General features: G+C 41.5%; 1 protein-coding gene across 12 annotated transcripts in view; it reads right to left on the bottom strand.

Moving 5' to 3' along the window:
- The window catches only part of BLTP1 (bridge-like lipid transfer protein family member 1), a 303,862-nt gene that overhangs the window by 289,483 nt on the left and 1,028 nt on the right, over positions 1-13,351 (bottom strand). The gene's annotated exons all lie outside the window — the stretch shown is intronic.

The following is a 13,351-nucleotide window of genomic DNA, read 5'->3' as shown; positions in this document are numbered from 1 at the left end:
GGGTCAACCAAGTTCCCTATGATATTTACATGTATTATTACTATTTACTTATTTTCTTACTGCAGGGTATTTGCTCATTTTATTTTTATCCTAAGTCCTTTCACTCATATTCATCCCTCACCATATGCAGTTTGCAGGCTTATCTTAGTTTCACATTTCTGGTGTAGGACTTTGGTCGTGTGACTTTTCCCATGTTCCTCCCAGTTATACATGCTGGATGTTAGGTCGGTGTCCAGGATGATGCAGTTGACTTCACTAACTCTTATGCATCAGTACAGCTTTATTGCTGGACCGATTTCTTCTTCTACAGATCATGAGAAATCTCGTCTCCATTGTACTCACAAACACTGAGGACGGAGAGAGCATGATTACCCCTTACAATTTGCCATAGGTTCTCTCTCCTCTCTGTACATTGGTACACAGCCTGTATACACATCCCTGCAGGCTGCAGTGTCTTCTCCTCCATATCTACAGCCTGAAACAATACAGACAGCAAGGAGAAAGTAAGAGCAGCACACCATGCTTGTCAGGGGTCTTCCCGTGCACGTCCATTGTGGGTCGTTACCCCAATTGAATCACTAGTGAATATAACCGCATACCGTGACTGAAACCGAATGCTGCCAGCAAACAAAGTTCATTTTCTCCCCGTAGCATTCGGCTAAGTGCAGGCGCCGGGCAGATTAGTAACGTTATTAACCTACAGATTAAGGCTATGTTCACACACATTGGGTTTTTTTCAGCGTTTTTTGCTGCAGATTTTTATGCAAATTTTCAGCTGCCTTTTGCAGTACCAGCAAAGTCTATGAGAAACCAGAATTTTCTGTTCACACATCATGGGGTTTTTTTGGTTCCATATTTTGTGCCTTGCATGGTTTTTTGGAAAATAGAGCAGGTCACTTCTTTCAGCGTTTTTTCACCCATAGGAAGTAATGGGTGGTGAAAAAAAACACTGAAAAAAAACCACACCAAAATTTGCATCAGCGTTTTTGATGGCAAAATAGAATGGGGTTCTTTTTTTCACAAAACTTTATGAACATGCATAAATAGAGAGGACAGTGAAAAGACCACTGAAAAATGTACCAAAAAAGCATCAAAACTGCAAGAAAAATACTGAACAAAATGCCCCTGAAGATAAAGTTTTGCTTCAGATTTGTGACGCAAAAAAAAAAAAACATGATGTGTGAACATAGCCTAACAGCGTTTTTTTCTGGTGACAAGTTCCCTTTAAAGTATTTGGGACCTAATGAATTGAAGTCAAAGTGGGTGTTATAAAAGTTTTCACTGGGGGCAGTACTGCAAGATAACACAAATGATCTAAATACAAGCAGAATCGGAGTATGGAGTATGCAGCATATACAGTCATGGCCAAAAGTGTTGGCACCCTTAAAATTGTTCCAGAAAATTAAGTATTTCTCACAGAAAATTATTGCAATTACACATTTTGTTATAAGCATATATATACTTCCTTTGTTTGTATTGAAAGTGGAACACAAAAAAAAGACAAATTGGACATAATTTCACACAAAACCCCAAAAATGGATTGGACAAAATTGTTGGTACTTTCAACTTAATATTTGATAGCACACCCTTTTGGAACAAATACCGTATATACTCGAGTAGAAGGCGACTTTTTCAGCCCATTTTTTAGGCTGAAAAAGCCCCCCCTTGGCTTATACTCGAGTATATACATATTCCAATGGTGGATAGTGGGGGGGGGGGGGGGTTTGCGGCGGCAGAGGAGGAGGGGGGCACACTGCAGCTATAACGTGTGCCCGCTGCTAAAGGGAAATGAATATTCACCCTTCTACATGCCCATGGGAGTGGAGAAGGGTGAATATTCATTTCTTTAATAGCGTGCGCACAGTGTCAGCAGTGATCCTCTGTGCCCGCTACTAAAGAGAATGCATATTCACCCTTCTCCACGCCCAGCATCCACCGCGCGCTTTCCCAATGAATGAGAAGAGGAAAAGCGTGCAGTGGATGCTGGGCTGTAAATTACGGTGAAACGCCGGCCACAGCCCATCAATCAGGGGGTGCGCCTCACTGGGTCACGCCCGGCTGCAGCCGGAACTTGAAGTGACATCAGCGGATGTCAGAGCCGGGTGAAGCCGGGTCATGTGATGCCCGGTGAAAGCTTTCAGCAATAGCGCCACTCACAGACAAGACTCACAACAGAAGGTATTTACAAAAAAATTATTTTCACCATTTAAATACATTGGGGCATTCTCTATAGTAGTGGACAACCTCTTTAAGCAACAGGAAGGCGTTCAATCAACATGACATTGGCAGAGAAGCCCCATCAACAGAGCAGAGAGGAAGAGAAGATGCTACTCTGCTGATGATGTGACATCAACGAAAGCGCAGAATCACCGGCAGGAGCGGTCCATGACTGCTTTGAGCCGCCAGATATCAGTGCCGAGCAGAACAGGCGGGTAATGAGTAACTACTTGCCTGTAAGTTCTTAGCTCCATATGTAAAAATAATAATAAAAGTCCCAGATAACACCTTTTAGGTTACAATTTATGTTCAAAAGAGCCGGGTCATACATTCAAGATGCAGACTATGCAGCATGACACAAGCTAATGCCTGTAACCAGATGATACCGGAGACTCCAAATGCTACTTGCTAATGACCTTTACATTTAACATCACAGAGGAACACAAGATACTTTCTGTTGTGTCCAGAAATTAAATGATTATTTCATTTATGGCCAACCATGTTCCTATAAAGAAAGTAACAGTATTTATCCTCCAAAAAAAAATCTAAACTAATGTCAAATAGCAAAAGTAGGATCTGTGGATTTTCATGTTGTGCAATGTTCTGCAAGTCTGCTAAATACAACTTACTTTGTGAGACGTAATCAAGTGTTTACAGATTAGGTGGGGAAAATAGTTGATTTAAGGGAACCTGAATCACGGCAGCATGTAGCAGACACTTGCTGCAGCCTGTTTTTGCAGCCAGGTATGTTACATAACATACTTTGAAATCCAGCCAGGACTATACGTCTCAGATGACCAGTGCGAGGCTGGTTGCCGGCAACTTTTTCCTGCCTTGCTCCACTAAACTGAAACATCTCTCTATGTGTGTGTATAAGGAGAGGCTTGTCAGTCTAGGGCACAGTTGTCAAAATCTGGCCCACAGGGAGGTTTTATTTGGCCTGCAACACCGCAACCACCACCCCTATTTGGGGCCCATTATTCTGTATGGAGGACTGTGTGGGGCTCATTATTCTGTATGGAGGACTGTGTGGGGCCCATTATTCTGTATGGAGGACTGTGTGGGGCCCATTATTCTGTATGGAGGACTGTGTGGGGCCCATTATTCTGTATGGAGGACTGTGTGGGGCCCATTATTCTGTATGGAGGACTGTGTGGAGCCCATTATTTTGTATGGAGGACTGTGTGGGGCCCATTATTCTGTATGGAAGACTATGTCGGGCCCATAATACTGTATGAAGGAACTTGTTGGGCCATTATTCTGTATGGAGGACTATGTGGGGCCATTATACTGTATACTGGTTGGACTTTGTCCAAGTTTTTCCTTTTGGTCCTCTGTGAGTTTGTGTTTGGCATCCCTGGTCTAGGGGAATGGGGCAGGATAAAGCTGCTGGCGACTTGCCTCAGACTTGTCATCCAAGTAGCATAGTCTCTCTCCAGCTATTTTTTCAAAGTAGGTCTTCTCCTAAATGCTGCAGCGTTTGAGTGCTTGATTTATGCTGCCTGTGATTCGTGCAGCATGAACCAGATGACAGGTTCTATTTAAAGGATTGTTTCAGTATTTTGATATTGTTGACCTATCCTTGGGTCCTGCAGATCCGCCACCTTTTCGAGTGATTAAGAGTGGATCTGCAGTACCCACTACACAGTGTACGGAGCTGTGCTGTTCAGCTCTTCTGCAACTGCAAACATCCAGCTGCCAGTACTGAGAACTATTGATTGGTGGAGGATGTCGGGCCCCCACCAATCAGATATTGATACCCATCCTAAAAATCCATTACACAGGTCAGCAAAAAAAATGTAAAAAAATTTCAGGTGCCAAAGTTTTTGAGTGGATTTATGGTATTTTGAGGGTGCTGAATTCAAAACTCCAATTACTTTTGCTGAATTTGTTCTAGTTTTTGAGATTATTCATCCATGAAAATAATGCATTCCCCCAATGCGACTTGTGTGATAACAAATGCAATAGCAGTTGGCTTTTTGGTCTGTCTTTTGACTCTTTAACAGTGTCTTAGGCAATGAAATATCCCATATAATTATTTTTACTTCAATTTGTAGGCTTACAATCCCATAAAAGCGACATTTTGAAGTCAGAATTCTACTGTAATTAATTATTAACTATCTCAGAAACTAGAGCCAATCTGGCAAAACTAAAGTCATATTCTTAATCAGTACCATAAACGTAATATAAAACTGTTCAGACATCGTTGGCACCAAAATCACTGTATATAATATATATAATTTAATATACTTTAAACACTATACTACATATACCCAGTAATTGTACCATAAAATACAATTAACTATGGCTCTCAGAAAGTGGCGATATAAAAATAAAAACTGGCCCTGCACATGACCGCTGCAGTCAGTTAATAGCCTGAGCACTGGCATGTACGGCTCGTGATCACTAAACCAGTGATTGCTGCAGTGGTCACATGGATGAAGAACATGACATCTTTACTGCAAAATAGGCAGGGACCATTGGAGCAATGGAGCTAGACCAGGGGTGAATCTATAAAAAAAATCAGGAGGAACCTATAAAAACATGAGTCATCATACAAAGTTTTTTGGTGCCTGGGTTTCCTCTGATGCTATTCACTGGAACAGCCAGAAGGACTCTTTCCAAAACCCTGCTACATATTGTACACACTTCTAGATTTCCCAACATAAAATGCATACATTATTAAATAGATCCATTAGACCTGACGACTAATGTGTACTGACTGAAAATCCATGTCAGTAAATCTGTATAAGTCCACTTTCACACGTTCAGTATTTGGTCAGTTTTTTACGCCAAAATCAGGAGTGGAACAATCAAAGGAAAAGTATAATAGAAACACGTCACCACTTCTGTATTTGTAAGGCAAAACCAGGAGGGGGTGAAAAATACAGATGTAAAATACTGACCAAATAGTGAATGTGTGAAAGTGGCCTAATTGTGATAATAAAATGAATATTTTATGAGTCCAGCTGATGTGAGAGAGCTCCTGAATCCAAGTATATTCTGCAGCTTGTACTGAGCAGTGTGAGATCTCAGCAGCAGTAAGGACATTGATTTGCTGACAGATTCCCTATAAGTGTGGTTGCGTCTTTCTGTTAATTATGGTTTAGGGTGCTTTTACAGGTTGTGGCTGCAGGCTGTGCATCAAAACTGAAGCGGTTTTCTGCTGCTTGGCTTGTACAGGTAAAGCATAATTTCTAGTATTTAAAAATACACCATATGGTTTTCCAAGACCCCCCTTGTCTTAGTTTGTCAATCCAACAGCTGGGGGAATGTACCAGTCTATAGAAGTACTATACACATACAATTGGGGGGTAAACTGGGAATCAGAGGAACTGTGCCTGTAAGAGTAAAATGGAGAGTGCCAGGTATTTTAAAGAGGTTGTCTAAAGTTAAAAAGGAACAGCACATAATCAGGGAAACATCCTCGCTGTTTTAGTCCCCTGACTGCTGCAGTCTTCAGAGGTCCTGTAACATCTGATCGGTGCAGTCATCGCTTTCAGGGCCGCCAACGACCATTAGAGTGGACCGTGCTGGATCCGCAGAGGTGACAACAGACAGTATCCATCTGTTTGGTATTTTTTTAACAATCTACGGCTAAGAAATTTGTATTTAACAATGGACAACCCCTTTAACTATACATTAAGCATTTATTGCCTTCATTAGGAATATGGCCAGCATGAGACCACTACAACCAATCAGTTGCCACAGCAGTCACTTGCTGGCTGCACAGAAACAAAACCCAAAATCGCTGCACGATAATCAGCCCTGGATCAGAGGGACAGAGAGACTAGGTAAGTATTATTGTGTTTGTTGTTTTACAAAATTGACAGCCGTTTAAAAAAAAAATGTCAATGTTGGATAACGCCTGTAAGTTATTTCTGCAATAAGAGCATAACAAAAAAGGGACTTTTTTAATTATTTGCATACATTATAAAATAGGTGAGAAAGCTAACAATGTAACTATCTGCTGCCCCAGACACCAGAACACAGCGCTCGTTCCTTAGTATAGCACATGTACAGGTGCATCTCACAAAATTAGAATATCATCAAAAAGTTAATTTGTTTCAGTTCTTCAATACAAAAAGTGAAACTCATATATTATAAAGAGTCATTACAAACAGAGTCATCTATATCAAGTGTTTATTTCTGTTAATGTTGATGATTATGGCTTACAGCCAATGAAAACACAAAAGTCATTATCTCAGTAAATTAGAATACTTTATAACAACAGCTTGAAAAATGTTTATAAAATCCGAAATGTTGGCCTACTGAAATGTATGTTCAGTAGTGTTGAGCGAGTATGTTCTATTAACCCTTTCGCCGAGTATGCTCGGGCCGAGCTTCGAGTATTTATAGCTGCTCGGTGATATGGTTATATCGCTCCCTGTGCATGATTTGCGACTGCTTGACAGCTTTATTACATGTGAGGAATGTCTATTTCTTACACATTCCTCACATGTAATAAAGCTGTCAAACAGTTGCAAATCATGCACACGGGAGCAGCTGTAAATACTCGGAGCTCGGCCCGAGCGTACTCGGACAGAACATACTCGCTCAACCCTAATGTTCAGTAAATGCACTCAATACTTGGTCGGGGCTCCTTTCGCATCAATTGCTACATCAATGCGGCGTGGCATGGAGGCGATCAGCCTGTGGCACTACTGAGGTGTTATGGAAGCCCAGGAGGCTTTGATAGCAGCCTTCAGCTCGTCTGCATTGTTGGGTCTGGTGTCTCCCATTTTCCTCTTGACAAACTCCATGGGGGTTAAGGTTAGGCGGGTTTGCTGGCCAATCAAGCACAGTGATACTGTTGTTATTAAACCAGGTATTGGTACTTTTGGCAGTGTGGACAGGTGCCAAGTCCTGCTGGAGAATGAAATTTCCATTTCCAAAAAGCTTGTCGGCAGAGGGAAGCATGAAGTGCTCTAAAATTTCCTGGTACATGGCTGCGCTGACTTTGGTCTTGATATAACACAGTGTACCTACACCAGCAGATGACATGGCTCCCCAAACCATCACTGATTGTGGTAACTTCACACTAGACCTCAAGCAGCTTGGATTGTGGCCTCTCCACTCTTCCTCCAGACTCTGGGACCTTGATTTTCCAAATGAAAATTGGAACTCAGGGACCTTGTGGAGTGGGTAAATGACTGCCTTCTGGACATCTGTCAAGTCAGCAGTCTTCCCCATGATTGTGGAGCCTACTGAAACAGAATAAGGGACCTTTTTAAATGCGTAGGAAGCCTTTGCAGGTGTTTTTTCTTCATTATTTCAATTTACTGAGATAATGACTTTTTTGTTTTCATTGGCTGTAAGCCATAATCATCACCATTAACAGAAATAAACACTTGAAATAGATCACTCTGTTTGTAATGACTCTTTATAATATAGGAGTTTCACTTTTTGTATTGAAGAACTGAAACAAATTAACTTTTTGATGATATTCTAATTTTGTGAGATGCACTTGTATGTCTCCAGCTCAGTACTACAATAGTGCACAGGTATTATATCTTTCAACATGGCTTCCTTCATAACAGACGACACACCCGGTCATGGAACAAAGGCTGCGTGTTGTACACAGATGTTCATGAGCATCCAATGACCTATATGAGCCATGTTATGGAAACAACTAAGGCTGTGTGCCCATGATGGGTTTTGGTGTGTTTTTGAAGCTGCGTTAAAAACCCTAGCGTTTTAGGCCATGTTCACACATTGTGTTTCTTCAGCAGCAAAACCTGATCTCTTGCCAGGAGGTTTGTTCAGGATTTTTCTTGCTTTTTTGCTGTGTTTTTTTTCACTGTCCTTTTGTCTCTTTACGCATGTACATGAAGTTCAGTGAAAAAAAATATATATCTCATTCTGGTTTTGGCACAAAAAACAGTGAAAAAACGCTGAAAAAAAAACTGACACCTGTGTTTTTGGACAGTTTTTTTCACCACCTATTACTTCCAATGGGTGAAAAACGCTGAAAGAAGTGACATGCTCTATCTTTAAAAAAATATGCAAAGCACAAAATACTGATCAAATAAAAACCAAGGTGTGTGCATGAGATTTCTGTAATCTCATAGACTTTGCTGGTACTGTAAAACGAAGCTGAAAAATTGCATAAAAACCGCATCAGAAAAACGCTGAAAAAATGCAATGTGTGAACACAGCCTTACAGTTGCAGCAAAGTGCTTGGAATTTAATCTCATTCCCACTGTGCTTCTATTTTACTCAGTGTGAACTGACCTGCGGTGCGAGTTTCAAATCTGTAACATGCCAATTTGTCTTGCAAGTACGCTAAGTTTTAAAGCGCAGCCGTCAGCAGGATTGTGCTCAGTAAACTACATACACTGTCAGGTGGGCGCCATTACACTGATTAACATGATACCTTGGTTGATGAAATCCGTCCTGTGGTTCTTGTGTAATCTTTATTTTCAGTTTGGAGATGATGATATGCTCGAGCTTCGGGGCGGCCTGGGAAGGGCGCTCTGCTTACATATTCATCTGTATGCTCTTATGACAGCTTGCTGTGCCTTCACTGACCTGCCTCCTATTTTACATAATGCATCTAGTAGTTACATAGTTACATAGTTTATAAGGCTGAAAAAAGACAAGCGTCCATCCAGTTCAGCCTATTTCTTGTGCACTGCAGCTATTCCGCTATTCCTATACCATGCGGTATAGGCCAATTTACATCATTGAGGAAAAATTCACTTCCCGACACCAATCTGGCAGTCAGATTAAATCCCTGGATTAATTAACTAAGCATAAGATGTAATTTTATTGTTCTCAAGAAAGGCATCCAGGCCTCTCTTGAACTCATTAAGTGAGTTGGACATCACCACTTCCTCTCCCAGAGAGTTCCAGAGTCTCACGGCTCTGACCGTAAAGAATCCCCTTCTATGCTGGTGCAGGAACCTCCTTTCCTCCAGACGCATAGTGTGCCCCCTCGTCTTTGTCACCATCCTTGGTATAAACAGGTCATGGGAGAGATCTCTGTACTACCCCCTGATGTATTTATACATGTTTATGAGGTCTCCCCTAAGCCTTCTCTTTTCCAATGTAAATAGGCCTAATTTTGACAACCTCTCTGGGTATTCTAGTCCCTCCATTCCCTTTATTACCTTAGTCGCCCTCCTTTGTACCCTCTCTAGTTCCAATATGTCTTTCCTGAGCACCGGAGCCCAGAACTGTGCACAATATTCTAAGTGCGGCCTTACCAGCGCTTTATACAGAGGAAGAACAATGTTCTCATCATATGCCCCTATTCCTCTTCTGATGCATGCCATGACTCTATTTGCCTTCGCAGCTGCTGCCTGACACTGGGCACTCCAATTTAATTTGCTATTAACCAAGACGCCCAGGTCCTTCTCCATGTCAGATTTCCCCAACGGTTTCCCATTTAATATGTATGGGTGACTGCTGTTTTTCTTTCCCATGTGCATGACCTTACATTTATCGGCATTGAACCCCATTTGCCATTTTTTGGCCCAACTCCCCAATTTATCTAAATCCTCCTGTAGCTGTGCCCTATCCTCATCTGTATTAACTACTTTACAAAGTTTAGTATCATCTGCAAATATTGCTATTTTACTATGCAACCCTTCCACTAGATCATTAATAAATATAGTAGTGCGGGGCTAGGTAATAAGAGGCAGGTCAGTGAAGGCACAGTGAGCTGTCATAAGATCATACAGATGAATACATAAGCTGAGCACCAGATAGAGCGCCCCCTACAGGCCAACCCGAAGCACGAGAATATCTTTATCTCTAAACTGAAAGTAAAGATTACACAAGAACCACAGGACGGATTTCATCAACCAAGGTATCATATTAATCAGTGTAATGTCGTCCACCAGACAGTGTATGTGGTTTACTGAGCACAATCCTGACAGGTGCGCTTTAAGTGCAGATTTTTCTCATAGACTTGCATTAGATGCGGAAAATCCGTAGGTAAAGAAGGCATATGCATTTTTTAGTACGTTTCCATGGCAGAAATGCATCAAAAGGCAAGTAATCCACACATGACTGTATCAATAAAGCATTGTCAAAGCCAAACACCAGGCAGTATAAAAAAAAGCAGATTTAAAACATGACATACTAACGACAAAAAAAAAAACCGCAGCGTCCAAAACGCATGTAAAACAACGTACTCAAAAACACAATGAAAAAACGCAAGTAACCAGATTTACTTAATAGGTGCAAAAAAATCTGTAACATCAAAAACTCATAGTGGGAATGTGGACTAAACCAACCAATCATTAACCTTGTGTGAATTACAATTCAGATATTCTTTAAATTTAACGGGATTTTTACTGTATTAAGAACAATTTGGGTCACTATGCTGCAGCAATGACATCCCTAACTACCCAAGTGAGCGCTGCAGGTAATCACTATGGTACATTACTGAGGCCAGAAATGTACTAGGAGACCAGAAGGGTCACGAGCAGTGTCCTGTCTACAAGGGGATTTCTACAGTACAATGTCTGGTGTAATGGGACAGAGTTCCTAAAGCTGTCCAAGGGTATGTTCACACTGCGTCTTTTGCCACTGGTCAAAAATGTCTGTTTTTCAAGCAGAAGACGCTTCAGGAACCACTCATTGATTCTTGGGTTTTCTCTGCATTTTGTAAGCAAAGTGTGTTTCTTTTCGCATTTTTTTGGTTTTGTTCTCAAGTACTTTGTCAGTGGTTTTTTATGTCAATGTTTTGAGCGCTTTTTCAGTGTCTTTTTATTGGCACCTTTCAAAATCCATTTTGCAAGGAATATAACTCTCACTTACAAAATGCTCAAAAAGAAGCTCAAGCATCTTCTGGGTGGTTTCTTTTAGCCTTCCTGTTGTATAGTATGTAGCGTCTTCCCAGCAGAAAACACCAGCAGAAAGTACACGTCACTTCTTTGAACCACTTGACATCTTTGAAAGCATGAAATGTTTAAAAGACGCACAAAAGACTAAACAAATAAACAGCACGTCATTTTTCCGGTGAAACAAATAAGATGATTCATTCGAGCACTCTGAGTGCTTTTTCAAACGTTTTTATAAGCAGAGCTGCGAAACAAAATCTGTAAAAAGACGCAGTGTACACATGCACAGAAGAAAAGTTGATCCAGTTCCAGTATAAAATGTAGAAAAAAATTCTTTATTTGATCATTTAAAAAATATATATAACGTGTTGATACATCCAATAAAAATTGGGTTGGACAAGAGGAAAAACCATAGGCAGAGAGACCCTGTAGTGTATACATGCCATAACTTTTAGACAGCATCAACAGACAAGGCACCTCCTGTACTGGCGCAGTTACAGCGATGTTGGCACCAAGTCTCCCGAAGCTCATGTGACATTGTTATGCTATGGGAGCCCTGCAGCCAATCATCATGGCTAATGGGCTGCAGCGCTCACATATGCGAGGTTCTTCTGACAGAAAAGAGAGCACTACAGCTCAATAGCAGCCACTGATTATTATGCTATGTGAGCCATGCAGACAATGTCATGTGAACCTCAGAAGACCTGGTGTCAGTACATGGTGATTTTATTTTACATTGGGGAATGTAGTATGTAAGATGTAAAATCCCTCTAAAATGCTCCAGTGGCTTATGCAGTTTGATCTTTACACTGTCCAATCTTACTTACAGCATCTGTTAGTTGGCTTATTTTGGTCAACTACATTATTGTAAATTGTGGGGCGATTTTGGTGCACGGGATCACAATTTAAATCATACCCTTTTTTCCTGCAGATAAGGACCCTTACTGAGCAAGTCGAAATTTTAAATGTCGTCTGAGGCAGATTTTTTTGGCAGAAATCAAGCCAGATTTCTGGCGCATGTAGTTTAGTACCTCAGCCACAATGGACAAATGAATAGAACAATGACCACGACATACTGGAAGATGCAGCAAGAATGATTAATCAAACAATACAAGGTAAAACAAAAGGTAGTTACCAATGAAAGCTTATCATTGGTAGTTAAAGGGTCATTCCAACAATAAACGTTATAAACTATCCGGAGGATGAGTGCTAATGTGCAGATCAGTTGGGGTAAAACTATTATGACCCACGCTGATTCACTAAATAGAGCTCTGAAAAGCCCTCTAGGAATGGAGAGCATGCATATGCGCCATCGCTCCATTCATTCACTATGGGACTGATATAGGCAGGTGAATGCAATGTTTGGCGATCTCTGACAGGCCCATAGATAATGAATGGAGCAAAATCAAGTCTTTGGATAGATGATAATTTTTGGAAATAACCCTTAAAGAGAACAGTTCTTTTCCCAAGCAATGGTTTTGTAAATTCCCCTATAGAGCAGTATAGCTGCGCACCCCGACTTGGTCTTCTGGACCACGAGCTGCACGCTGACAGCAGATAGGAAACGGACACTGTGACGTGAAATGTGGCGCATTTTACTGCTGTTGAGCACCCTCTTCAAAATCCACACGTGCTACATACAGATTTGGGCCACGGCCTCACTATCAGTATTCGGTCAGTATTTTTTCTCAAGAGTGGGAGCCAAAACCAGGTGAGGAACAATCAGAGAAAAGGTATAATAGAAACAAGTCACCAATTCTGCATTTATCACCCACTCCTGGTTTTAGCTCCCACTCTTGAGAGAAAATACTGACCGAATACTCATAGTGGGGCCGTGGCCTTGCATTAAGACTTGCAGCGAATTGCAATAGGTGAAATCTGCAGCATGTAATACACCAGACCTACAACAACAGGACGTCTATTCACAGCAGGAGCTGCAGCAGAAACTAAGGGCTGATATGACCTGCAGCATGTAACACACCAGACCTACAACAACAGGACGTCTATTCACAGCAGGAGCTGCAGCAGAAACTAAGGGCTGATATGACCAGCAGCATGTAACACACCAGACCTACAACAACGGGACGTCTATTTATAGCAGGAGCCGCGGCAGAAACGGAGGGCTGATATGACCTGCAGCATGTAACGCACCAGACCTACAACAACGGGAAGTCTATTTACAGCAGGAGCCGCGGCAGAAACGGAGGGCTGATATGACCTGCAGCATGTAACACACCAGACCTACAACGGGACGTCTATTTACAGCAGGAGCCGCGGCAGAAACGGATTGCTGATATGACCAGCAGCATGTAACACACCAGACCTACAACAACGGGACATCT

This window comes from Phyllobates terribilis, unplaced genomic scaffold, assembly GCF_046119375.1.
Source record: "Phyllobates terribilis strain yellow unplaced genomic scaffold, ASM4611937v1 Scaffold_1__5_contigs__length_1240528914, whole genome shotgun sequence".
NCBI classification, from domain to species: domain Eukaryota; kingdom Metazoa; phylum Chordata; class Amphibia; order Anura; family Dendrobatidae; genus Phyllobates; species Phyllobates terribilis.
The sequence above is the reverse complement of the archived record's forward strand: the minus strand, read 5'-3'. Positions and strand labels throughout refer to the sequence as shown.